The sequence below is a fragment of the Protomyctophum parallelum genome (assembly GCF_964188405.1).
Source record: "Protomyctophum parallelum genome assembly, chromosome: 3".
Lineage (NCBI taxonomy): Eukaryota > Metazoa > Chordata > Actinopteri > Myctophiformes > Myctophidae > Protomyctophum > Protomyctophum parallelum.
The window spans coordinates 25,166,584-25,192,590 of record NC_139698.1 but is presented as its reverse complement, the minus strand read 5'-3'; the positions used below and the strand labels follow the sequence as shown (position 1 = coordinate 25,192,590).

The 26,007-nt window shown below is 41.1% G+C and overlaps 1 protein-coding gene across 5 annotated transcripts in view; it reads left to right on the top strand.

The window, feature by feature from the left end:
• Positions 1-1,159: 1,159 nt before the first annotated feature.
• Positions 1,160-26,007, top strand: part of ddr1 (discoidin domain receptor tyrosine kinase 1) — a 96,215-nt gene continuing 71,367 nt past the window's right edge. For 2 of the 5 annotated variants that reach the window (XM_083760658.1, XM_083760660.1), the window contains exon 1: positions 11,475-11,517. The gene's annotated coding sequence lies outside the window, so the exon portion shown is untranslated. Of the gene's footprint in view, positions 1,619-11,473; positions 11,518-26,007 lie in introns of those variants that run through there. The other 3 variants (XM_083760659.1, XM_083760657.1, XM_083760656.1) reach the window with 3 other exon arrangements.

Genomic DNA, 26,007 nt, shown 5'->3' with positions numbered 1-26,007 from the left:
GGAGTCAAGGGATTCACATGTCTTAATGACTATTGGTGGCGTCGGACACAAAGTGAATTTAGTCCCTTGTTTGTGCCGAATCTGGGTTGCACATGGTTTGTTGAACTCCCTGTTGTCACTGTTGTGGGTGTGGCCTGTAGTTTGAGGAAGGCAGCTTATACCACCATGATGTCTGTGTGGACAAGCACATGGACTGCAGCGTGTTTGAGTAGGAACCCTTCAATCTGAGTCATTACAGCCCAGGGCACTAATGGTATACAGTTACACAGAAAAGGTGCTCTGTAATAAACTCACTTTGACTTCAGAGTTAAACACAAAGGCATAATCCTGAAAGGTCCACTGTGGATGAAAGAAGTGAGGACAGATTTAAATACTGACCTGTAAAAGTAAAATGTTAGAATATACAGTGTAAATTGATAGAGTCTGGTGACTTGTGTATGAGTGTTATTTATGCCCTATTTAAATGGCCTAAAAGTCTAATATCTCCCACAAGTCATAGGGAGTTCCCTTTGGTTTAGTGGTTAAGATGTTGGCTTTCCACACGGGAGACCGGGGTTCAAATCCCAGGTTAATGGTAAGTAATCCCTGTGTGAGGTCAAAAGGGGGGTGGGTGTAGCAGAGTGGCTCACAACCTCAGCCTCATTGACTAAAAGTCTAATATCTCCCCCGAGCCATAGGGAATTCCCTTTGGCTTTGGCTTTATTAAAAAAAGGAAATAAAATAAAAAAGTGCTGAACACAATTTGAAGAAATTAGAAATAAAAAGCACAGCCCCCCTCCCCAGGCCGTGACTCGAGTTTCAAAGCAGTTGAGAAACATTTTGTTACATGCAAGGAGTTTTTAGGGTGAAATAAGTCATGCATCCTGTCCGTGTGTATCATATGTCCTGCTCCCCGACCCGAGTCTGGGCCGCTCCTTCCTTGCAAATAAAACCCCCATTCTCCCAACGGGATCACATTGAATTTCCTTCTAAAACAAGCGTTGTTGTTAATGTCACCGGTCCCGCCCACGAGGGGCTCCGATTGGCGGGATCGCCCAGGCGAACGTCCGAACAGGCACCTTGCTCCGCGTCGTGATTGGCCGCAGCCAGTGCAGTTATGTTAATGAGCACCTGGTGGGCCGGCGGCAGGCGGCGAGGCGAGCTAGTGAGGCTGGAGGAGCAGCGCTCTGACAACACACAGGGACCACCGACGGTCTCACGCGCTGCTGCTGTGTTTCTGTTACATTACTTAGTTATACATTGAGGACAACTTCCCCCCGTGTTTTTCCAAATCTGACAGTTTGCCGACTAACTGTAGGCAACGCGTAGTCGAAACAGTTTCGGAGTATTTTTTTTGTTTAAATAACTGTTTTTAATTTTAACAAACGCGCAGCCGCGCGCTAGAGCGCAGCAACTGTTGTGTGTGTGGTGTGGGTGCCCGTGTGGATTACAGAGACGCTCAGTGGGCTGCTGAATGTTTTGAAGGACAGCTGCAGGAAAACAAGAAGAAACACTCTGTTTTAGCCTCTCTTTGTAGAACAGAGACAAGAAACACTGTTTAACACCGATAGAGTCGAACTGAAAAGACTCGGGGTCGGGACGGGACTTCAAAACACACTTCTTTAAAAGTGTATGTTAGGTAAGTGGTGACACTTTGATTCAATCCGTTCCACCCACACAGACAGACACACCATATCTATCAATGTAACTTAAGCGTGACCATTGGCTTCGTGCCATTACTTGGTTATTGTTATGGCATTTCAGTCTATCTGTGTGTATGTCTGTCTGTGTGTAGTGTGTATATATCTGTCTGTCTGCCTGGCTTGGCGTCTTCAAGTCTCGCTGTCAGTTGGGGACGGCTGGCTGCTTGGACTGCAGCCATGAGAGACTGTGACACACACACACACACACACACACACACACACACACACACACACACACACACACACAGCGAGGAGGAGGAGGTGTAACGTTGCGCCTGTTTGTATAGTTCAGTTGCTGCTTGTATGTCCGCCTCACTTCAGACAGTTATACTAGCCTAAATGAACCATATTTATAGTGGGGAATATTTTAAAAGGCTTTTCTAAACTGAGATGAATGAATGGGGACCCTTTAGATTTGAGCTATAGTTACAATTTAGGCATACCAGACGCAAAAGCATGGCATACATCACATATATAAAAAGTAGCAGCGTTGATTGATATGTATTGACACAGACGACAGTCTGTAATTTAAGTTAATTTGACACGTACAGTATATGCTTCGCCGTTTATGTAGGCTGCTACTCCTGTGCTGTATAATCATTCTCTCCATTCCAAGAATCACAACAAACTGTTTGCAACGAGTCCAACATAGCAATGTGGGTTTGGTTTAACTTGTCAAAATGTATTCCCTATTTAAATAGGCTAAATGAGAAGGCTAACCTGTACACACACACACACACACACACACACACGCGCGCGCCAAGAAGTCCACTGTGTTTTTAAGACGATACATTCTTCTTAAAGTAAGACTGCAACGCCGCGGTTAGATGAATGAGTCAATAAAATGGACGATGTTTGCGATGACCTCATGTCGCCCAGGTGTCCATTATCACACCAGGACGGAACATGGAGCTGTTATTAACCTGCTGACCCTACCCGCACCGGGCCGCACGGCAGGTGACCACCGTGACCTCAAACGGGTCAAGACTTGCTCTAGTTTCCTCCCTCTGGAATAAACCTCTGGCCGTGTGACTGTGTGTGTGTATGTGTGTGTGTGTGTGTGTGTGTGTGTTGCGTTTGAGAGGGAAACAAACAAGTGTGTGTTTTTCATGTACAGTAAGTGTGTCCAGTAGTATAGTGTGTGAGCCTGTCAGAACAGAAGTATTGCCTGTGTTGATACAGAAAACATTGTGCCCCTCTCTCTCTCTCTCTCTCTCACCAAAGCATCTGGACTTTAAAAAGCAGTGCATACAAGGAAGAAACATTTGTCCTTGCCTTGCGGTTTGATTAGAGTGACAGGAGGTGATGATAATGGACCATCATGTGCTGAAGTGGATTCTCCCTTGGCTTGTACTCGGTTCACTTCAATACAGTACAGTACACACAATATTTAAAACCCAGAGTGTATTGTCAATTTGTACTCAGGACTTTGCTGTGTTTACCCACCGAAGATTTGCGTGCGTATGTGCCTCAGAAAGTCGAGAGCAAGAGAAAAGGCATGCAAAGGTGGCCATAGCTGAATGGGGTGAGACCTCCTGGGACATTAAGTCAGAGTAGGTTGTCCAATGATCTCTGGGTCGGCGGTTCGAATCCCGTCTCCGAAGTCGAAGTGTTCTTGGGCAAGACACTGAACCCTACATTGCCTCCAATGAGTTGGTCGGTGTGAGCTCGCCACCATTGGTGTGGGAATGTGGGAAGTGAGGATGCTGGCGTCGGCAGTCGACTGTTTGCCGCTTCACCTCCCAATACATGAATGAATGAACCATTGTAAAGCACTTTGAACACTTGGAAAAGCGCTATAAAAATGCAATTCATTATTATTATTATTATTATTTAAGCAAATACAGTGACAAATACCCCAGTTATTGTGGGCTCCAGTAGCGAGTCCACTATTGTTATCGTAATTATTCCAGCCGTTTCTGGGCAGTGATGTCATGTGGGTCAACAGGAAGACAGAGGGAGTGGGGCTGTGACGCCATGTGGGTCAATAAATACATCGAGTAGAGAGCTACTCGAGCCCACCCCGTTTCTTCGTTTCTTTTTTGTTTTTGGCTTTTTGCCTTTATTGATAGTAATTAGTGAAGACGGACAGGAAAGTGGGAAGGATAGAAGGGGAGAGACATGCAGCAAAGGTCAGGCCAGAGCCTACGTATATGTGGCATGATGCGCCTGGTCCACTAGGCCAGCAGGCGCCCTATTTATACGGTAGTTATTATTTGGGGTCATTGGGTCAAGCCCAAAGGGCGTAGACCCCTTTTGTTTTGCCAAAAATCCTCCATTTTAGCAGTTTTGGCAGTTCTGTGGTATCGTTTTTCACGACATTTGTCAATATGGTAGAGGTAGTGGTATGAGGATCCCTCAGGAACTGAAGCTCTCACTCATTTGTCAAAAGACCTTTGACCTTTAGATCTCTCGATGAGTAAATTGTTATGATTTACTTTTCAGCCTTTTTTTGGCCACGTCACAGAAATTGCGTTTCCATACATGCGAAGGGAGTCTGGTGGAGGTCATCCATCGTCTTTTACTAGTGGGTAAAACGGTAGATAAAATAAATGGGTCCGTATCCGTATATCTGATAGCGGTGGTGGGGCGGGCCAGGGGCAGAAGGGATAGTGCTCTAGGGCAGTAGCTGCATTGTTTGGTTGTTTAGATGAAGGGGTGGTGGAGGGGTGGCTTTGCTGGACCGCCTGTGGTATTTGCCAATAGATAGTGAGGCAATAAAAGCCCATTCTTGCTGCACTTCCCTCCCCTCTTTGTGCTCTGACTGACATCATTGAGAGTGGAAGCTATGAGTGTCGGTTAGTTAGACAGTCCCTCTGGGCCAACGCTGACCTGCCTGCAGAGCCCCGTCTAATGGGCATTTGCATGCTAATTGACCCCTCCAAAGTCCCACAAGGACCGCTGGCCTCGCATAGCTGTGCCCAATCAGCTGCGTAGAGCAGACACGGAGAGGAGCACGCTGTGCATGCACTCACTTTGGGACTAGTTATGTGAGTATCATTTAAACAATTTAGACTTTTAGAGAGTATAGAGAGATCGAAAATCTATGGTGGTAGATTATTTTACTCTTGTTGTAGTTCGTACACAAGATGTAACAATATAAAAGCTTGAATCTCGAGAAAGACATGCAAGACATGATGGGAGTTGGATTCAAACTTGTGTCCTCTTATCTCAGAGGGAACATTATCGTATCGACGCCGTCATGTGGAAACCTTGTATATCCAAAACTGTTGCTTTTCAGGAAATATATATTTGAGAAAATAGAAGATCTACAAACGCAACACATTGCATCAACAGTATTGTACATTAGGACATTAATCTGTAAAAAAAAAAAAAAAACGTGAAAAGTTGAAATAATATGGAGGGGACATAATGAGGTTTCTGACCAACAGCAGTGATATGGTCAGTGCACTAACTGGCTGAGCCACCAGACAACCCCCATGAGACTATATTATTGTGTCTGTGTGTCGACATTTTGGGACTTGGGTGTTGTATTGATTGGGCCTTGTGCTGGCAACTGGAAAGAGAAAGGCAAAGAATGAGTTGCGCTCGTAAGACTAGGGACTAGGAGACTAGGGCATTATTGCAGTCAACGTTATGGATTAGCACGTGTTTTTTACCAGTGTCCATGAAACTGTCCCTGGTTATTTGTTTCACTCCCTTCCGACAAGGCTCGGAGGAGCCGCTGCCCAGAAATGATGTGTTGCCTACATTGTTTTTGTTGCTGACTAATAGAGGGGAAAGAATGACCGTGAGGTTTCACAGTACAGTATTTACTGATCCTCTTCTTTATGCAATGCCGATTTTTGCTTACATTTATGACACATGCACATACTGTACATCGCGCACACACACACACACACACACACACACACACACACACACACACACACACACACACACACACACACACACACACACACACACAATCTAGTCAGATTGCACAAACACTGACTCATTCACACACGTGCACTGCGTGCAGAGTGTGTACCGCTGCAGTTTGAGATTGTTTGGTCCAGACTCCAGACTCCAGTCTCCTCCATGGGAACAGTTTGATGGCTGGCCAGGTCTGGTTAATGACTGAACCCAGTCTGTTGTCCTCTATCTGGGTCATTGTTCTGACACTGGAGAAAGACACGCTCTGTAACTTGACTGACTCTGTGTCCTTTTGTGTTTCTTTACCGCTTGTTGATCGTGTTGAAAAGACTCACACATGGCTGAACCTCTGTACACGTTTGAAAGGCAAGGTTCAACATTGTTGGAACGTCTTTGAGCAATAAAGTTAGTCCGAAAATGATGCACTTGTACACTACACTACACTACACTGTCTGTAGCCTAGGTACAGTAACTTTCTCCCAAGTTTATTTTTTCTTTGTCAATTTAATTGGCTCCCGGCAGACAGTGAGTTGGAAGAAACCCGGCAGCCCAGAGGAAGAATTCAATAACCGTGAAAGCATGACAGTTACTCCGTCAGATGCTCTGTCTCAAACACACAGAGCATCCTTTTAAAGAAAAGAGACTTTACTGATTGAATGGAGAAGTAAATTGTCTATTTGTCAGGCTGTCAGCTGTGGTCCTCCCGTGCTCTGCCACAGCGAGAATCCCACATCCGTCATGCAGTTGGAGGCACCTTCATCCGTCATGCAGCTTAAGGAGTAGACCCTTGAACGCCACTTTTGATTTGATTACCGTTCTCTTCGTTTCCCATCGCCAACCCATCGCTCCCCCACTCTCCTATGGCACTCCACTACTTCCCTAATAGCACCCCCCACTCTTCTATTGCATTGACCCCCTCTCGTATAGCACGCCCTCTACTCTACTAGAGTCAGTCTCCTTAGCACTCCCTCATAGAGGGTATGCGCATCACATCATCATCATACCTGGAAGGTATGCGCGAATGCCTACTGAGTGGCAAAAAACGACTTTCTGGCCTTGACAGCCCATCCATCCAAACAGAAAAGTCCTATCCAATCTAACTCTCTTTGCCACTCGATTGCACTTTATGCATGCGCATTGCGTATACCCTCTACTATAGCACTCTCCAACTCTGCGGTAGTGCTTCAGTGCTTCCCACTCAGCCATTGCACACGCCACCATTATATGTCGCCATTCTCTTATAGCACTCCTCCACTCCCTACCTAAGCCCCTAGCCACTCTTTCCAAGTTCCTCCACCTCTCCCTCCCTCTTTCATCTAGTATACCTTTGTCTTGTTGCCATAATTGATCATTCTGGCAGTCTCTCTCTCTCTCTCTCTCTCTCTCTCTCTCTCTCTCTCTCTCTCTCTCTCTCTCACACACACACACTCTCTATGACTCTATCCCTCTCTTTTTGTCTATTTGGAACACGAGTTCTCTGGTTTCATCTTCGATCACTCCCTCGCTCTCTATTCCCTTTGTAGTTCCTACCTGTACCATTCATCATTCTCCCACCCCCTCCTATTAGTACCCGCTTGAGAGCAGACAGGAAGGATTCATACACCCATAACTTATGACATGACTAATATATAACTTTCTAACTTGCAGGTATCCGCTCTTGCCCTCATCCTCACCCTGAGTATGATGACATAAAAGCAAGTTCAAACTTCACGCAATGAATTTGAATCCTACTCTTCGTTAACCAGAGCTAACAGTACTCCTCCATTAAGTGTCTCTCTCTGTAGACCTTCACATTCCTTAACTCAGTTTACTTAGCCACAAAGAAAACTGTGTGATTGCGGTGCATTCACACAGTGTTAAAGCCATTTAAAATGTATTTTTTACTGGGCCAGTGTTTATGCTTGGCCTCTTTACTTGCGCAAGCAGAGCGCGCAAGTAATACATTCGCCCGGTCATCGTTCATCGCGACAGCAACCCGCCATTTTATGCGTATGCCAATAAAACAGCAAATCTGTGCCTGGTTTGCTGGGACCAGATCACATAAATGACCATATGTCTTACGGCATCATTTAGAGCTAGTCATACGTATACTATATACATAATCAGTAAAATAAACTAGCTAATTGTGCCTGATCTGCTGGGACCAGAGTACGTGGTGTGTATATGTATGACTAGCTCTAAATGATGACATATGGTCATTTATGTGATCTGGTCCCAGCAAACCAGGCACAGATTTGCTGTTTTATTGGCATACGCATAAAATGGCGGGTTGCTGTCGCGGTTTTTGGCGCAAAGTAACCACAGTATACCGCTAATCAACTTACAACTACATACTCTATATACAGCTCTCTACAATCAGGCGTCTTCCCAGACTCACTGAAGACTGCCGTAGTTAGGCCCCTACTCAAGAAACACAATCTCGATCCCTCTGTTTTGGGTAACTATCGACCCATTTCAAATCTACCCTTTCTGGGCAAGGTTTTAGAAAAATGCATCTCTCATCAATTGGATGTATTTCTACAGAACAATAATGTGCACAACAAATTCCAATCTGGCTTTAGGAAAAGTCACAGCACAGAAACAGCACTTGTAAAAGTAATGAATGATCTTAGGGTGTCTGCTGACAAGAAACATGTATCCGTTCTCTTACTTCTAGATTTAACGGCTGCATTTGACACGATTGATCATTCAATTTTAATACAGCGTCTGGAGCACTGGATAGGCCTGTCTGGTACGGCCCTGTCCTGGTTCTCCTCCTACCTTTCAAACAGAAGTTACTTTGTCAATCTAGCCGAGTTTGACTCAGACAAACACGTCATCAGTTCTGGTGTTCCACAGGGCTCGATTCTTGGTCCTCTGCTGTTCTCCTTGTACATTCTGCCATTGGGTGAACTCATTACCAATCATGGAGTCAATTTTCATTTCTATGCTGATGATACCCAACTATATCTTTCTGTGGCCCCAGATGATCCCTGTGCTTTAGACCCGCTGTTGACCTGTCTGTCTAGCATCAAATGTTGGATGAGTGAGAACTTTCTCAAGCTAAATGAGGATAAGACAGAAGTTCTCATAATCGGTTCTAGCGAGCAAAAATAATCAATAATTAGCAGACTTGGCAACCTGACCGTAGAAAGTAACAGTACAGTAAAGAACCTGGGGGTTATTATTGATTCTGAATTGAATTTTAATTCACACATTAATCATGTTACCAAGATTGCCTTTTTTCACCTTAGAAATATTGCACGAATCAGAGCCTATTTGTCCTTGGACGATGCAAAAACGCTAATCCACGCCTTTGTTTTTTCTCGGCTTGACTACTGCAATGCACTCTTTTCAGGACTGCCTAAGAAAACGACTGACAGATTACAACTTGTCCAAAATGCAGCAGCTAGAGTTTTAACTAGAACTAAGATGAGAGAACATATTACTCCAGTTTTGGCATCACTGCACTGGCTTCCGGTTGTTTTTAGGATTGATTTTAAAATTCTGTTACTTGTCTATAAAGCTCTCAATGGTCTCGCACCTCCGTACCTCCGTGACTGCCTACCTAGATATGTCCCTAACCGCCCCCTCAGGTCCTCCAATGCTGGCCTACTTGAAGTGCCTAAAAGAATGTGCTCAAAAAAACATGGTGAGGCAGCTTTTTGCTTCTACGGCCCAACAGCCTGGAATAAACTTCCATTCGAGCTCAGACACGCACCCTCTGTAGACATTTTTAAATCTCAACTCAAGACTCACATTTGCTGCATGTGGTGTTTTTATTTGTTTTTATTTATTTTATGTTCTCATTTTAACTACTTGTGTTTTATTGTATTTTATTTTTGTGTCCTGCCCTGTGAAGCACTTTGAGCTGCATTTATGTATGAAAAGTGCTATACAAATAAAGTTTATTATTATTATTATTATTATATAGTATATGTATATGTATACGTATGTCTTACATCATCATTTAGAGCTAGTCATACGTATACCATATACATAATCAGTAAAATAAAATAGCAAATTGTGCCTGATCTGCTGGGACCAGAGTACGTGGTGTGTATATGTATGACTAGCTCTAAATGATGACGTAAGACATATGGTCATTTATGTGATCTGGTCCCAGCAAACCAGGCACAGATTTGCTGTTTTATTGGCATACGCATAAAATGGCGGGTTGCTGTCGCGGTTTTTGGCGCAAAGTAACCACAGTATACCGCTAATCAACTTACAACTACATACTCTATATAGTATATGTATATGTATACGTATGTCTTACGTCATCATTTAGAGCTAGTCATACGTATACTATATACATAATCAGTAAAATAAAATAGCAAATTGTGCCTGATCTGCTGGGACCAGAGTACGTGGTGTGTATATGTATGACTAGCTCTAAATGATGACATAAGACATATGGTCATTTATGTGATCTGGTCCCAGCAAACCAGGCACAGATTTGCTGTTTTATTGGCATACGCATAAAATGGCGGGTTGCTGTCGCGGTTTTTGGCGCAAAGTAACCACAGTATACCGCTAATCAACTTACAACTACATACTCTATATAGTATATGTATACGTATGTCTTACGTCATCATTTAGAGCTAGTCATACATATACACACCACGTACTCTGGTCCCAGCAGATCAGGCACAATTTGCTATTTTATTTTACTGATTATGTATATACTGTAGTATACGTATGACGTATTGTAGATCATGTATATTTTAACAAATGTGAAAGTATTATTACAGAAATTGAAGTTAGAGACACATATTACTCTGACCATGATTTAGTATTAATATCACTATAATCCAAGATGAAATACATTTAAAAGAATTGACAATTTACAATAAATAATAAAATAACTATACTGTATAATATATTTTAAATCAGTTTATATACCTTTTTTTTCATCACATATCAATGATTTACTTTTCTTTGAAAACCTAAATAGGGATCTAGAATATATCTACATCGATAAAACTGTATTTCTTATATAGATAGAAACTTGAACCATACTTAATAATACTAGGTGTTTATATGCATAAAGTAGGTAGGTAGCAAATAGTTACACCTAATAACCTAATAATTTTACATTTCAAACGTTCCTTCACAGATATACTGAGATTTGACAGTTTACAGCGGTCGAAAGTACTTGCGCGCTCTGCTTGCGCACTAGTTGGCCATTCATGCCATGATTGATGTGCTAGTTGGTTGGTTGAGTCCAAATGTAACTATTTATGTATTGGTTTTGACAGGCGTGATTTCGTCTTCACATATTAATGTAACAGATGACACCTGCATGGGTGTAACTAGTTGCGTTATATAATGGGCTTATGAAATGACTTGGGATATTTTCTTATCATTTTGGAAATAAATTGTATTAAATCCCCAAACTTTGCAGCTTTTCACTTACCCCTGCATGCAAGCTGCTCAAGTACGGTCCCCTAGGGAGGAAAGAATCAACATGGGTTTATTTGTCACTGGCTGGGAACCAATTTTGGAATCAAAGTTGAAGAGATGGAAATTATCACAAACTCTGAAAAGCATAAACCAGCCCACACCAGAACCTTTACCCTAACCTTTCTCTCTCTCTATTCATCTCTGATCTGGTCTTGCTCTCTCTCATATGCTGCTTTCTGTTTCTTCGCCCTGATGTTTCTCCGTTCAAATCCACTCACCTCCCAGTGTTTTCTGCCCCAGTCAGCTAGTAAACCCTCATGTCTCATAATATGGTACCATACACCCACCAGTAATTACTCATGGCTTCCGGCAATTCTAAAGCTTTTGAACCCTTGTTAGAAGGGGGGAGAGAGAGCCGACAAGGTGGAAGAAATTAAATAACATCAAAGCGTTTTCTTTTTTTAATCTGTGTTCCTTTCACGTACAGTAAACTTCTGTTGAGGGGAGTGTGTGTATGGACGTCACTGATGTTTGGCTCACAGGGGTTCGGGAGGGACAACATTAGGACCAGGAAGTAAGTGTGTGTGTGTGTGTGTGTGTGTGTGTGTAATTTAGCTGCTTTTTAGGAGGCTGGTTTGCTGAAGGGGGGGGGGGGGTGCTACAAAGGTGGTTAGAAGTATCAGCCCAAGCCAGAGGGTCCTCATAATGAGTGGGTGTAGTTTTGTGGGTGTGCTCATGTGTATGGACATATAGGTAGGAGTGGGGGTGCGTGTGCAATTGCGCATGGATGTATGTTTGTGCATGTGTATGTGCGTATGTGTTTGTGCACGAGCCCTCGAGTGTGTCTGCATTTGTATGTGTCTCATAGAGTCACAATCAGGCCCATACATCATGTATTAGTCAGGTCACGATGAACTTAGGAGAAGAGCTTGCGTTTATTTTTGCACACAGTGCACGAAGAGTAAAGTTCCTTTGTGACTCTGAGTGTGTTTTATTTTGTATTTACTATCATTGTGCATTATATCAGTGTGAGCCCTCATCCATTAAGAATGAAAGGCAGTGAGGCTCTGTTTCTCTCGGTTTGACTCAAAATGCTGAGTCTCAGTCAACACATTCCAGTTTGACCTGATCTCTCTCCCCCGAGCCATTCCCACCCTCCATACTTCTCACTTTCAGACGCTCTCTCTTTTCCAATAGCTGGTCCCTCGCTGAACAATTCTCACCTTTCTGCTGGCAATCATGGATGTCTTCATTTCACACTACTCTGTATTTCTGAGTCAGACAAATTATTTCATGTTATCATGCATTATTCTTCCAGCCTCTAGCTTTTGCTCTCTCCCTACGTCTTCCGCTCTCTCCTCCTGTTATTGGCATGGCTGTTAAAAAAGATGTGTCCTTTTATGAAATATTAGTGACATAATGACAGAAAATGAGTATCCAATGACATGCGTTCCTGTCACTGTCCCTGAGGCCCATCACTCTCCATCTGTAATATCTCTCCGTCTGTCTCTGTGACCGTGACACACTGTCTCTGTAAGTCTGTATCCACCTGTCTGTGTCTTTACGTCTGTCTGTCTCTCTCTAGCTGCCTCTGTCATCATCATCAGGTTGTTTTCTCTCTGCTCATTGTGAGAGTAGCACAGTGCTGTCACATGCCTTTCCACACACACACACACACACACACACCCTCACACACACACACACACACACACACACACACACACACACACACACACACACACACAAAGACCCATTGCTGTGACAGGTGGTAGTGTGAGGGATGGTGTAAATTGAATGCAGGGAATTGGTCTGTGGCTTTGCTGTCACACCACTGTTCTAAAACGCACCCATACGTGGTCAGTGGTCACTTCACTTCAAATGTTTTAACAGGCCGTGGACATAATGGTCAGAGAAACGAAACATGAACACTCAAAGATTTTACACAAAAGTGTGTAAGATGTGTAATATCACATACACATGAACACACATACACTTGTGTATGAATCAGTCAGAACTGCACAGATGCGCATAATGTTCATTTAACTATGACTATACCATGTATAATACCTACCGGGTAAACTCACAGACCATTTTACCCACGTACACATTTTACTGTGTGCATTCTGCAGCCTGCCTCTATCATATTACCATGCTAATGCTACTAGAGAGCTACTACGTTCCTCATAGCTGTGACAGATGCTCATCATGAGTGTTAACAGCCAGGCTCAACCTCGAAGCTCTAGTCTAGAATAACGGTGGGCAACGAGCCAAACACCAGGTGACACTTTTTGGACTTGAGAGCTACTTTCACAATGACCAGCTCAACAAGATCTACTCACCCAAAAAAGTATTATCCCATTGCTGAAAACAGCAGCACTGGCGTTACATACTATAAGACAAACACACTTGGAATGGGAAATGGAGAGAGGAAAATGGAATTCGTAGTTATTTGTATATGACTTTGTATTTGTATTGCATTTGTATTGTGTGTTTGAGCTGAAAGGCTCTTTTAATCAATCAGTCATCTTAATTCAAGTAGTTTTTTTTAATGATATATATTTTGGGGCATGTCATGTGGTCTACCTGCAAAGCCTTTGTGATCTACTGGTAGATCGCGATCTACCTTCTGGGCAGTGGGCAGTGGGCACCCCTGATGTAAAGGATCAATATACTGTAGTGCAGGTTTAGTTACACTAAACAGACTAAATGGTGATGTAGGGGGCCTTTCACAGAGTGTAGGAATGAGCCAAACACCTGAATGGTGGTCCTAAAAATGGGGGCTATTAGCCTATAATCAGGCACTGCCTGGGTGAGCACACCCCACACCCCACACCCACAAGTGATCATTATGTCCAAACAGGTTGTCCATCCGTGCTGTAGAAGTTCCTTGTCAAAAAATGTCATGTCTGTGCCAACGGTGCACATGTTAATTTGTAAGCAGCAGGCAACTTGGACCATTAAAAGGTGACACAAAGAGCTAATATTAATTTGAAAGTTGGAAAGTGAACTGAAGCTTTTACCAGGCCAAATGGGTTACATACTGTAGAGCAATATAGAGAGAAAAGGAGATGGGGACTCAAGAATAGGCCCTTCCCTGAGTCTACGTGTGCTGACAAGTCAAAGTAATATAACTGTGTGTGCAATATGCAATGCTCCTCCATGCGTGTCATGGAGGAGCTCTGAGCCGTGAGAACCGAAACCTGGCGGCTGTGGCAGTTTGTTGGAGTTTAAACTAGCTTCCCTTGGGAAATCACCAGACTCTGACAGACAAGTGTGTCTCTGCTACCTTACAGTATACGGGGAGATATATGGCGTCACGCATTTGCCGGCTTACAACTTACTATGGTTCCTGTCAGCTCCCAAGCTGCTTACACTAAGCAAGATAGGCTATTTGTCAAGTATATGTGGAGTAGTATGCACCAATGGTGTAATATATATATATTATATTATGCTGTACTATAACATAACATACCATAACTTAATGTATCATAGTCCAGGGGTGGGAAACTGGGCAACCGTGTCTTTTATCAATCCAGTGGAACTCTTTTTGTTGGTTGTGGAATTTGCGAACCCGGATGAATTTATTTTCCTGCAATCCTCACGTTTGCTGGTTTGAATGTGAATCCCAGCAAATCATATCAGGGGAGATGTGCAGCATGAATTAACACAGTACTGGCTGGTAGCATGTAGTTGGTTCAAGTGTGTTGCCTGTTTAGTACTAGGCTGCAACGATTTTTCAACCACAATTTACGACACAGAAGTATTGAAATTGAATTCAGGAAGAGAGGCACTGAGACAAAAGATATACAATGTCCAGGCATATATTTTTACATCATGTCGTGTGAAAGATATGCTTGTCTCATAAGCAAAAACTGTAGTGATGGCAAATACATGGAACTGTGAAAGACTTTATTGATGAACCACAAATAATTGCAAGATCTTTCCGGACGACAAAGTAACTGAAATCAAATCATATAGGCTACCGGTATGTATTTGTGCTTTTCCATTACTTATTTGCAGATACCTGTACCTGACTACCTCTTAAGACTAAAATGGATTATCTCAAGGGCACTATCTAATTTATGTACACAGTCACGGGTAGGGGCGCCACCTGGACGTTAAAAGTGTGGGGACATTATTATTATTTATTATTATTATTTATGGAGGGGGGGGGGGGTGACGACATCATGACTCACATTGATGTTTATTAGCCTCTGACACCTTGATCAAGTTGAGATTAAGAGCACTTATTTACTGCACGTATGCAGCCAATACACAACGAGTCAACGACTATAGAGCATCACAGTCCTGCCCCCTTCCAGGACGACGAGTGGCCCCGAGTGGAATCGTAAGAGAGTGGCGACACGCTTTGATCTCGCCGCAAAGCGGGTGCCTATGGGCTATAGTTCTAAACATTGGAACTATCCCATTGCGATAGAATGAGCACTTCCGTGTTCCATTGTTACAATGGGAGTCAACGCTAGTGTCGCCACTCTCTTAATAGATTAATCTGGAGTGGCCCAGGAAATGATTCTCCATACATTTTCTCCATAGGCTTTTCAAAAAGTATTTATATAAAGACGGTTATTCCGTGGACAAAGCCAACTCGGATCGTAACAAATCATGACAACAAACACAATATTTTGGGCCGATCAAATAATTAGAAAGAAGAAACCGTCTTTAAATAAATACTTTTTGAAAAGGCTGTACGAATGAGATGCTCTATTGCGCAGCTAAATAAAAATAGACCATGGCATGCACCAGCGCCGGTCGGGGAAAATAAATAAATAGACCAGGCATCCCCCAATAGTGCGGGGACATTCAGAACCAAATGACTCCCCCTCCGGCACCTATTGTCACGGGTACTACTAATACAGTGTGTTCTACATTCACAAGTTACTGTACACATATAATGGATTGCATTTATATAGCACTTTTCTCTAGCGTTTCACATTACCATGTACTTCACATACACCCATTCACACACTGATTGGCGGTAGAAATCAAGACACCAACCTGCTTATTGGGAGTAGTTAGCCGGGGTTCAGTGTCTTGCTCAAGGACACTTTGAAACTTGGCCAGTAGGAACCGGGAATCAAATCTGGAACCTTCAGATTCCAAGACGGGTCGGCCGCTCTACTTCCTGAGCCACTGCCGCCCATATAAACCATATAAGCCAACTTCAGACACATGGCCGGTGGGTACAAAACAAAAGGAAATGAAATTTTCGACAACAACATTTTGTATGCTTCCTGACACACTGTGCTGCCACATACTGTATATATTGTTTGGGCCGATTGATGGCCTCACTCCCACCTTTGGTGATGAATCACCAATTGGATCCTGTCTGCTGTGCACATTATGCTGAAGAATGTGCCATCGCTGTAAGTCTGCAGCTCAGGCTCGATAGAGAGGACCGCAGGCAGGAGGGCCTACTTCCAAAATTGACAGGGACTCGGGGACGGGTCAAGGGAAAAGCAAGGATGGAGACTAGGGCATTTTTCCTCCTGGTTATGATTGATTTTGACTTGGCTATGCTGCGCGGTAATGAATCTAGGTTTATTGCAGACATTCTTTACCCATGCCACACTCCCCCTAAGCCCGTGCTTTCATGACTGTTATTATGTAAATGTGTCCCGTTAGTTGGCGGGGAATGGGATATTTAAAGGGGCTGTGTTGTTGCACGCCGCTACTTTGTAGTGCTGCCATGCTGTGCCTGTGACTGAGCTAGCAGGCACTTATAGTTGAAGTTCTGAATTGTTTTTTTTCCCTTTTGCAGAGCAGAGAGTAATGAGTCAGTCCTCACTCGGTAAAGAACCATGCTATTCATCTTTTCTGCACTTCCCTCCCCCCCCCCCTTCTCTTTCCCTTTTCCCCTTCTTTATCTCCCACTCTCTCTATCTCTGTGTCATTCACTCCATCTCTTTCACTCATTATCTCCCTCCCTCTCTATGTTTTTCTCCTTCTCTCCGCTACTCTTATCTTTATCTCTTGACACCCCCCACAGCTACGTCTTCAATCACTCTCCAACTCAAGGCTGTTTACTCTCGTTTTGCCTTTTTAGTGAAATTGGAGGCGGCTTCCTTCCCCTGCCAGTACCATTGTACAGTTTTCCCATCAGCTCTCCTCAAGCCGTGACTTATCCTTTGTGTTCTCTTTATCTCTTCCTTCCTCATCCTGTGTGATGATACTCAACTGGACCCCATTGAGATGCCACAGTCCTGACTGACACTTCCAGCTATTCACGAGTAGCGTGACTCGCTGGTGTACGACTGGACAAACATCACCAGCCGACTTACTGGAAGGACCAGTAGTATATCCCTTCCTAACATTTTAGTCTAGTTTTTTATTTGTTGACAAAATTGTCAGTATATTTAGCCTTAGTTTTAGTCATCATAGCTTAGTTTTTATTTAGTTTCCATTTAGTGTTCGTCAATGGAAAAAGGAAGTCGACGAACATTTTAGTTTTAGTCGACAAAATCAACAATGACCAGTAGTAGTAGTAGTAGCATTCAGCTGCCCTGACTCATGGAACTGGCATTGTGTGTGTGTAGATGCCAGATGGCCATAAGCTAAGTGTGACTAACAACCCCTGTGCTTTCATCTCTGAGACCAACACTTGCACCTCACAGATGTATCAATTCAATTCAATATTACAGTGCCAAATCAAAACAAGTTGTCTCAAGATACTGCACGTGAAGAGTAGACTAGAAGTAGTAGTATAGGGTACTATTGCTCCCTAGGGACCATATTCCCTCCCACCCTTTTTATTTAGGGGGGATCCTAACCACCCATTTTTTAATTAATCTAAGGCACTTTAGGGGGGCGTGGCACGTCCGCAATTGATGACGTCATCATATTGATTTTGCTGATTGGAGTTTCCGTTATCTAATGACCTCATCAGATTGTATGAGTGTACTTTCATCTTTGGCAGTTGGGGGATCAATATGATTCTAGTTCTGCTTTCGAATTGGTTTCACATCCCCATCTGTTCAAACTGAACTGCGCATGCAGTGATTTGTGTAGGCGAACTGTCCTATTGATTGTGTGTGTGTGTGTGTGTGTGGGGTCCTGTTGCCTGGGTGTGTGGGCCTGAGGTCAGCAGTTCGTATGTGTTATTTTGTCCTTTCTACCAGTGATCCTTATCTACACGACGCAGACATATGGTGATATTGATTTTGGTGTGTGTGTGTGTGTGTATATAGTGTCAGTGATGTAATTAGGTTTCCAATGTAATGAGTCCCAGGATGCAGGGATGGTCTTGTAGATGAGTCCCAGGGACACTTGTTGAGTCCCACTTCAGCGACGTTTTGTCAGTCACATTTTGTCATTTTTACAAATTGCAGCATTAAACTATCATTTCATTTTTTTTTTTTGTTATAATGTGGTTATATTCATGTAGAAATGTATGAAAGAAGTGAATACAATTCCAAATCTGAAAACTTTAATATTTGCAAAGATGTTTGCAACAACAGTGCAAAGTATGCAAGCAGAACAACACGCCAGTGCAACGTATACAGAACAGTAAATAATATAAGGGCATCAAAATAATGTAAAATATATAAATAATAATAATAATGTGGTGCAATCAGTGAGCTTAAGTATTGTGCATTTAATGCACTGCAGCACAGCTCATTTAAAGTGACTCATTGTCTGTTTGTGAATCGGGTCTGCTTGTCACGCTAAAACATGTTCCCCTAAATATTTCTGTCGGAGGCAGCGCGGTTTAGTTGAGAGAGGTGCGACATCTCCGTTCACTGCTTATTCGTGGGGCTGCAATGGGCTGCAAGCGTCACTGATCACTCAATTGTCATCACGCTCTCTCTAAACGGCTCTAGTCTACTCTAGAGGCTGCGCTCGGAGCGCTCCGCTCCCCGGTCAGAGCTCGCCTGAGCAACATGGCGGCGCGCTGTGTTGACAATGTAGTTACAACAAATTAGTGGTTCTACAACGATTTCTACATGGATTTTATTTTTTTATAACATAGGATGAGGTCGGATGTGGGCATACAAAATGATCGTTTCCGTAGATTATTGTTTTACCGCATTTTTTCACCCCCGCATTTTTTTTTTTCAGTGGGTGTACAGTAGTGCGTCCCATGGACGCACAGGTTGATGGTCTATTGTGTCCCAAAACTATAAAGTGCGTTTTTGGACGCAAAACGCACCCTAGTTACATCACTGAGTGTGGGGAGTGTATTATTGTACGGCGGATGCTGTGAAACCCCAAAACTATTTGGTTTGAATTGAATGTGGTTATTAAATGTTGTGTGTGTAACATGGCGGTGTAAATATGTGGTATGTTTCTCAGTAAATAAAAAAATATCAATGATATTTTCATCGGTTTTTTACTTACTTCATATTTATTACACAGTATTACGGGTGTGTGTGTGTGTGTGTGTGTGTGTGTGTATGTGTATGTGTTTGTGTAGGGCATATGATGTACACTGTTTGTGTTTGTGTGTGTGTGTGTGTGTGTGTGTGTGTGTGTGTGTGTGTGTGTGTGTGCGTGTGCGTGCGTGCGTGCGTGCGTGCGTGTGTGTGTGTGTGTGTGTGTGTGTGTGAGGGCTGATGTTCAGGTATGCTCAGACGTGTTTGACCAACTTGAGCTGTGATGCTGGCGATAATATTGATTGGTATACGATTTAGATCGGTGTATACAGTATGTAATACATACTTACATAGATTAGTTAGATAGTTTTTGTTACCATCTCGCAATATTTGACTTTTGATTTGGATATAATTTCATTAACTGGAGGCATGGTTGGTGGAATCCTAAAGGGTGCATATCTATATGCCACTATAGGGGACTGTCCCTGTTTGCCACATGTTTAAAGTAATCATGTATAGCATATTGACGTAACCTGTATATTTATGCGTATAATTTCCTGTTAACCAACATTAGCACGTATTCATACTAGTTTTAATTATATACGTACGATATACTTAGATTTTTTGCATGGTTCAGGTTGTCTTAATGATTTGTTTTAATGTACGACCTGTATTATTTTTGGTATCTGGCGGTGAGTTTTGCATGGTTCAGGTTGTCTTAAGGTTTTATTTTAATGTATGACTTGGATTATTGTGGTAGGTGGTGGTGTATTTTGTGACATTTGCATGGCTCAGGTTGTCTTAAGGTTTTATTTTAATGTATGACTTGGATTATTTTGGTACGTGGTGGTGTATTTTGTGACATTTGCATGGTTCAGGGTGTCTTAAGGTTTTGTTTTAATGTAGGACATGGGTTATTTTGGTACGTGATGGTGTATTATGTGAGTTTTGCATGGTTCATGGTGTCTTAAGGTTTTGTTTTAATGTATGACTTGGATTATTTTTGGTATGTGATGTGGTGTTTTGTGACATTTGTATGGTTTATGGTGTCTTAAGGTTTTGTTTTAATGTATGACTTGGATTATTTTGGTACGTGGTGGCGTATTTTGTGAGTTTTGCATGGTTCAGGGTGTCTTAAGGTTTTGTTTTAATGTATGACTTGGATTATTTTGGTACGTGGTGGCGTATTTTGTGAGTTTTGCATGGTTCAGGGTGTCTTAAGGTTTTGTTTTAATGTATGACTTGGGTTATTGTTGGTATGTGATGTGGTGTTTTGTGAGTTTTGCATGGTTCATGGTGTCTTAATGTTTTGTTTTAATGTATGACTTGGGTTATTTTGGTACGTGGTGGTGTATTTTGTGACATTTGCATGGTTCATGGTGTTTTTATGTTTTGTTTTAATGTATGACTTGGGTTATTTTTGGTATGTGGTGTGGTGTTTTGTGAGTTTTGCATGGTTCAGGGTGTCTTAAGGTTTTGTTTTAATGTATGACATGGGTTATTTTTGGTATGTGATGTGGTGTTTTGTGACATTTGCATGGTTCATGGTGTCTTAATGTTTTGTTTTAATGTATGACTTGGGTTATTTTTGGTATGTGATGTGGTGTTTTGTGACATTTGCATGGTTCATGATGTCTTAATGTTTTGTTTTAATGTATGACTTGGGTTATTTTTGGTATGTGGTGGCGTATTTTGTGAGTTTTGCATGGTTCAGGGCGTCTTAAGGTTTTGTTTTAATGTATGACATGGGTTATTTTGGTACGTGGTGGTGTATTTTGTGACATTTGCATGGTTCATGGTGTCTTTATGTTTTGTTTTAATGTATGACTTGGGTTATTTTTGGTATGTGGTGTGGTGTTTTGTGAGTTTTGCAGGGTTCAGGGTGTCTTAAGGTTTTGCTTTAATGTATGACATGGGTTATTTTTGGTATGTGGTGTGGTGTTTTGTGAGTTTTGCATGGTTCAGGGTGTCTTAAGGTTTTGTTTTAATGTATGACTTGGGTTATTTTTGGTATGTGGTGTGGTGTTTTGTGACATATGCATGGTTCAGGGTGTCTTAATGTTTTGTTTTAATGTATGACATGGGTTATTTTTGGTACGTGATGTGGTGTTTTGTGACATTTGCATGGTTCAGGGTGTCTTAAGGTTTTGTTTTAATGTATGACTTGGGTTATTTTTGGTAAGTGGTGGTGTATTTTGTGACATTTGCATGGTTCAGGTTGTCTTAAGGTTTTATTTTAATGTATGACTTGGATTATTATGGTATGTGGTGGTGTATTTTGTGACATTTGCATGGTTCAGGGTGTCTTAATGTTTTGTTTTAATGTATGACATGGGTTATTTTTGGTACGTGGTGGTGTATTTTGTGACATTTGCATGGTTCATGGTGTTTTTATGTTTTGTTTTAATGTATGACTTGGGTTATTTTTGGTATGTGGTGTGGTGTTTTGTGAGTTTTGCATGGTTCAGGGTGTCTTAAGGTTTTGTTTTAATGTATGACATGGGTTATTTTTGGTATGTGATGTGGTGTTTTGTGACATTTGCATGGTTCATGGTGTCTTAATGTTTTGTTTTAATGTATGACTTGGGTTATTTTTGGTATGTGATGTGGTGTTTTGTGACATTTGCATGGTTCATGATGTCTTAATGTTTTGTTTTAATGTATGACTTGGGTTATTTTTGGTATGTGGTGGCGTATTTTGTGAGTTTTGCATGGTTCAGGGCGTCTTAAGGTTTTGTTTTAATGTATGACATGGGTTATTTTTGGTATGTGGTGTGGTGTTTTGTGAGTTTTGCATGGTTCAGGGTGTCTTAAGGTTTTGTTTTAATGTATGACTTGGGTTATTTTTGGTATGTGGTGTGGTGTTTTGTGACATATGCATGGTTCAGGGTGTCTTAATGTTTTGTTTTAATGTATGACATGGGTTATTTTTGGTACGTGATGTGGTGTTTTGTGACATTTGCATGGTTCAGGGTGTCTTAAGGTTTTGTTTTAATGTATGACTTGGGTTATTTTTGGTAAGTGGTGGTGTATTTTGTGACATTTGCATGGTTCAGGTTGTCTTAAGGTTTTATTTTAATGTATGACTTGGATTATTATGGTATGTGGTGGTGTATTTTGTGACATTTGCATGGTTCAGGGTGTCTTAATGTTTTGTTTTAATGTATGACATGGGTTATTTTTGGTACGTGGTGGTGTATTTTGTGACATTTGCATGGTTCATGGTGTTTTTATGTTTTGTTTTAATGTATGACTTGGGTTATTTTTGGTATGTGGTGTGGTGTTTTGTGAGTTTTGCATGGTTCAGGGTGTCTTAAGGTTTTGTTTTAATGTATGACATGGGTTATTTTTGGTATGTGATGTGGTGTTTTGTGACATTTGCATGGTTCATGGTGTCTTAATGTTTTGTTTTAATGTATGACTTGGGTTATTTTTGGTATGTGATGTGGTGTTTTGTGACATTTGCATGGTTCATGATGTCTTAATGTTTTGTTTTAATGTATGACTTGGGTTATTTTTGGTATGTGGTGGCGTATTTTGTGAGTTTTGCATGGTTCAGGGCGTCTTAAGGTTTTGTTTTAATGTATGACATGGGTTATTTTGGTACGTGGTGGTGTATTTTGTGACATTTGCATGGTTCATGGTGTCTTTATGTTTTGTTTTAATGTATGACTTGGGTTATTTTTGGTATGTGGTGTGGTGTTTTGTGAGTTTTGCAGGGTTCAGGGTGTCTTAAGGTTTTGCTTTAATGTATGACATGGGTTATTTTTGGTATGTGGTGTGGTGTTTTGTGAGTTTTGCATGGTTCAGGGTGTCTTAAGGTTTTGTTTTAATGTATGACTTGGGTTATTTTTGGTATGTGGTGTGGTGTTTTGTGACATATGCATGGTTCAGGGTGTCTTAATGTTTTGTTTTAATGTATGACATGGGTTATTTTTGGTACGTGATGTGGTGTTTTGTGACATTTGCATGGTTCAGGGTGTCTTAAGGTTTTGTTTTAATGTATGACTTGGGTTATTTTTGGTAAGTGGTGGTCTATTTTGTGACATTTGCATGGTTCAGGTTGTCTTAAGGTTTTATTTTAATGTATGACTTGGATTATTATGGTATGTGGTGGTGTATTTTGTGACATTTGCATGGTTCAGGGTGTCTTAATGTTTTGTTTTAATGTATGACATGGGTTATTTTTGGTACGTGATGTGGTGTTTTGTGACATTTGCATGGTTCATGGTGTCTTAAGGTTTTGTTTTAATGTATGACTTGGATTATTTTGGTACGTGGTGGTGTATTTTGTGAGTTTTGCATGGTTCAGGTTGTCTTAAGGTTTTATTTTAATGTATGACTTGGATTATTATGGTATGTGGTGGTGTATTTTGTGACATTTGCATGGTTCATGGTGTCTTAAGGTTTTGTTTTAATGTATGACTTGGATTATTTTTGGTATGTGATGTGGTGTTTTGTGACATTTGCATGGTTCATGGTGTCTTAAGGTTTTGTTTTAATGTATGACTTGGATTATTTTGGTACGTGGTGGCGTATTTTGTGAGTTTTGCATGGTTCAGGGTGTCTTAAGGTTTTGTTTTAATGTATGACATGGGTTATTGTTGGTATGTGATGTGGTATTTTGTGACATTTGCATGGTTCATGGTGTCTTAATGTTTTGTTTTAATGTATGACTTGGGTTATTTTTGGTATGTGATGTGGTGTTTTGTGACATTTGCATGGTTCATGATGTCTTAAGGTTTTGTTTTAATGTATGACTTGGGTTATTTTTGGTATGTGGTGGCGTATTTTGTGAGTTTTGCATGGTTCAGGGCGTCTTAAGGTTTTGTTTTAATGTATGACATGGGTTATTTTTGGTATGTGATGTGGTGTTTTGTGACATTTGCATGGTTCATGGTGTCTTAATGTTTTGTTTTAATGTATGACTTGGGTTATTTTTGGTATGTGATGTGGTGTTTTGTGAGTTTTGCATGGTTCAGGGTGTCTTAAGGTTTTGTTTTAATGTATGACAGGTATTATTTTGGTATGTGATGATGTGCTTTCTGAGTTTTGCATGGTTCACGGGGTCTTAATGTTTTGTTTAAGGTATGTATTGTATTATTTTGGTGTATTGTGGTGTGTTCGAGCAGGTTGACCATCTGTTTGACCAGCTGTTGATTACAGACGTCTCCATCAAATTGGGGAAGTGAAACCAAATCGAAAGAGGAAGTACCACGTGGAGTAGTCGCAACTGTCAATCTGAAAGTGCAATCAAACAGAAGAAATCTGATTAAATCTGAGATTATTATTATTATTATTAATATATATTTTTTTCTTTTTACAATAGGCCAATTTGAAAACAATGCCATTCAAGGTATAAGAAACAAATGGCATTGTTTTCAAATTGGCCTATTGTAAAAAGAAAAAAATATATATTAATAATAATAATAATAATCTCAGATTTAATCAGATTTCTTCTGTTTGATTGCACTTTCAGATTGACAGTTGCGACTACTCCACGTGGTACTTCCTCTTTCGATTTGGTTTCACTTCCCCAATTTGATGGAGACGTCTGTAATCAACAGCTGGTCAAACAGATGGTCAACCTGCTCGAACACACCACAATACACCAAAATAATACAATACATACCTTAAACAAAACATTAAGACCCCGTGAACCATGCAAAACTCAGAAAGCACATCATCACATACCAAAATAATACCTGTCATACATTAAAACAAAACCTTAAGACACCCTGAACCATGCAAAACTCACAAAACACCACATCACATACCAAAAATAACCCAAGTCATACATTAAAACAAAACATTAAGACACCATGAACCATGCAAATGTCACAAAACACCACATCACATACCAAAAATAACCCATGTCATACATTAAAACAAAACCTTAAGACGCCCTGAACCATGCAAAACTCACAAAATACGCCACCACATACCAAAAATAACCCAAGTCATACATTAAAACAAAACCTTAAGACATCATGAACCATGCAAATGTCACAAAACATCACATACCAAAAATAACCCAAGTCATACATTAAAACAAAACATTAAGACACCATGAACCATGCAAATGTCACAAAATACCACATCACATACCAACAATAACCCATGTCATACATTAAAACAAAACCTTAAGACACCCTGAACCATGCAAAACTCACAAAATACGCCACCACGTACCAAAATAATCCAAGTCATACATTAAAACAAAACCTTAAGACACCATGAACCATGCAAATGTCACAAAACACCACATCACATACCAAAAATAATCCAAGTCATACATTAAAACAAAACCTTAAGACACCATGAACCATGCAAATGTCACAAAATACACCACCACATACCATAATAATCCAAGTCATACATTAAAATAAAACCTTAAGACAACCTGAACCATGCAAAACTCACAAAATACACCACCACGTACCAAAATAATCCAAGTCATACATTAAAACAAAACCTTAAGACACCATGAACCATGCAAATGTCACAAAACACCACATCACGTACCAAAAATAACCCATGTCATACATTAAAACAAAACATTAAGACACCCTGAACCATGCAAATGTCACAAAATACACCACCACATACCATAATAATCCAAGTCATACATTAAAATAAAACCTTAAGACAACCTGAACCATGCAAATGTCACAAAATAGACCACCACTTACCAAAAATAACCCAAGTCATACATTAAAACAAAACCTTAAGAC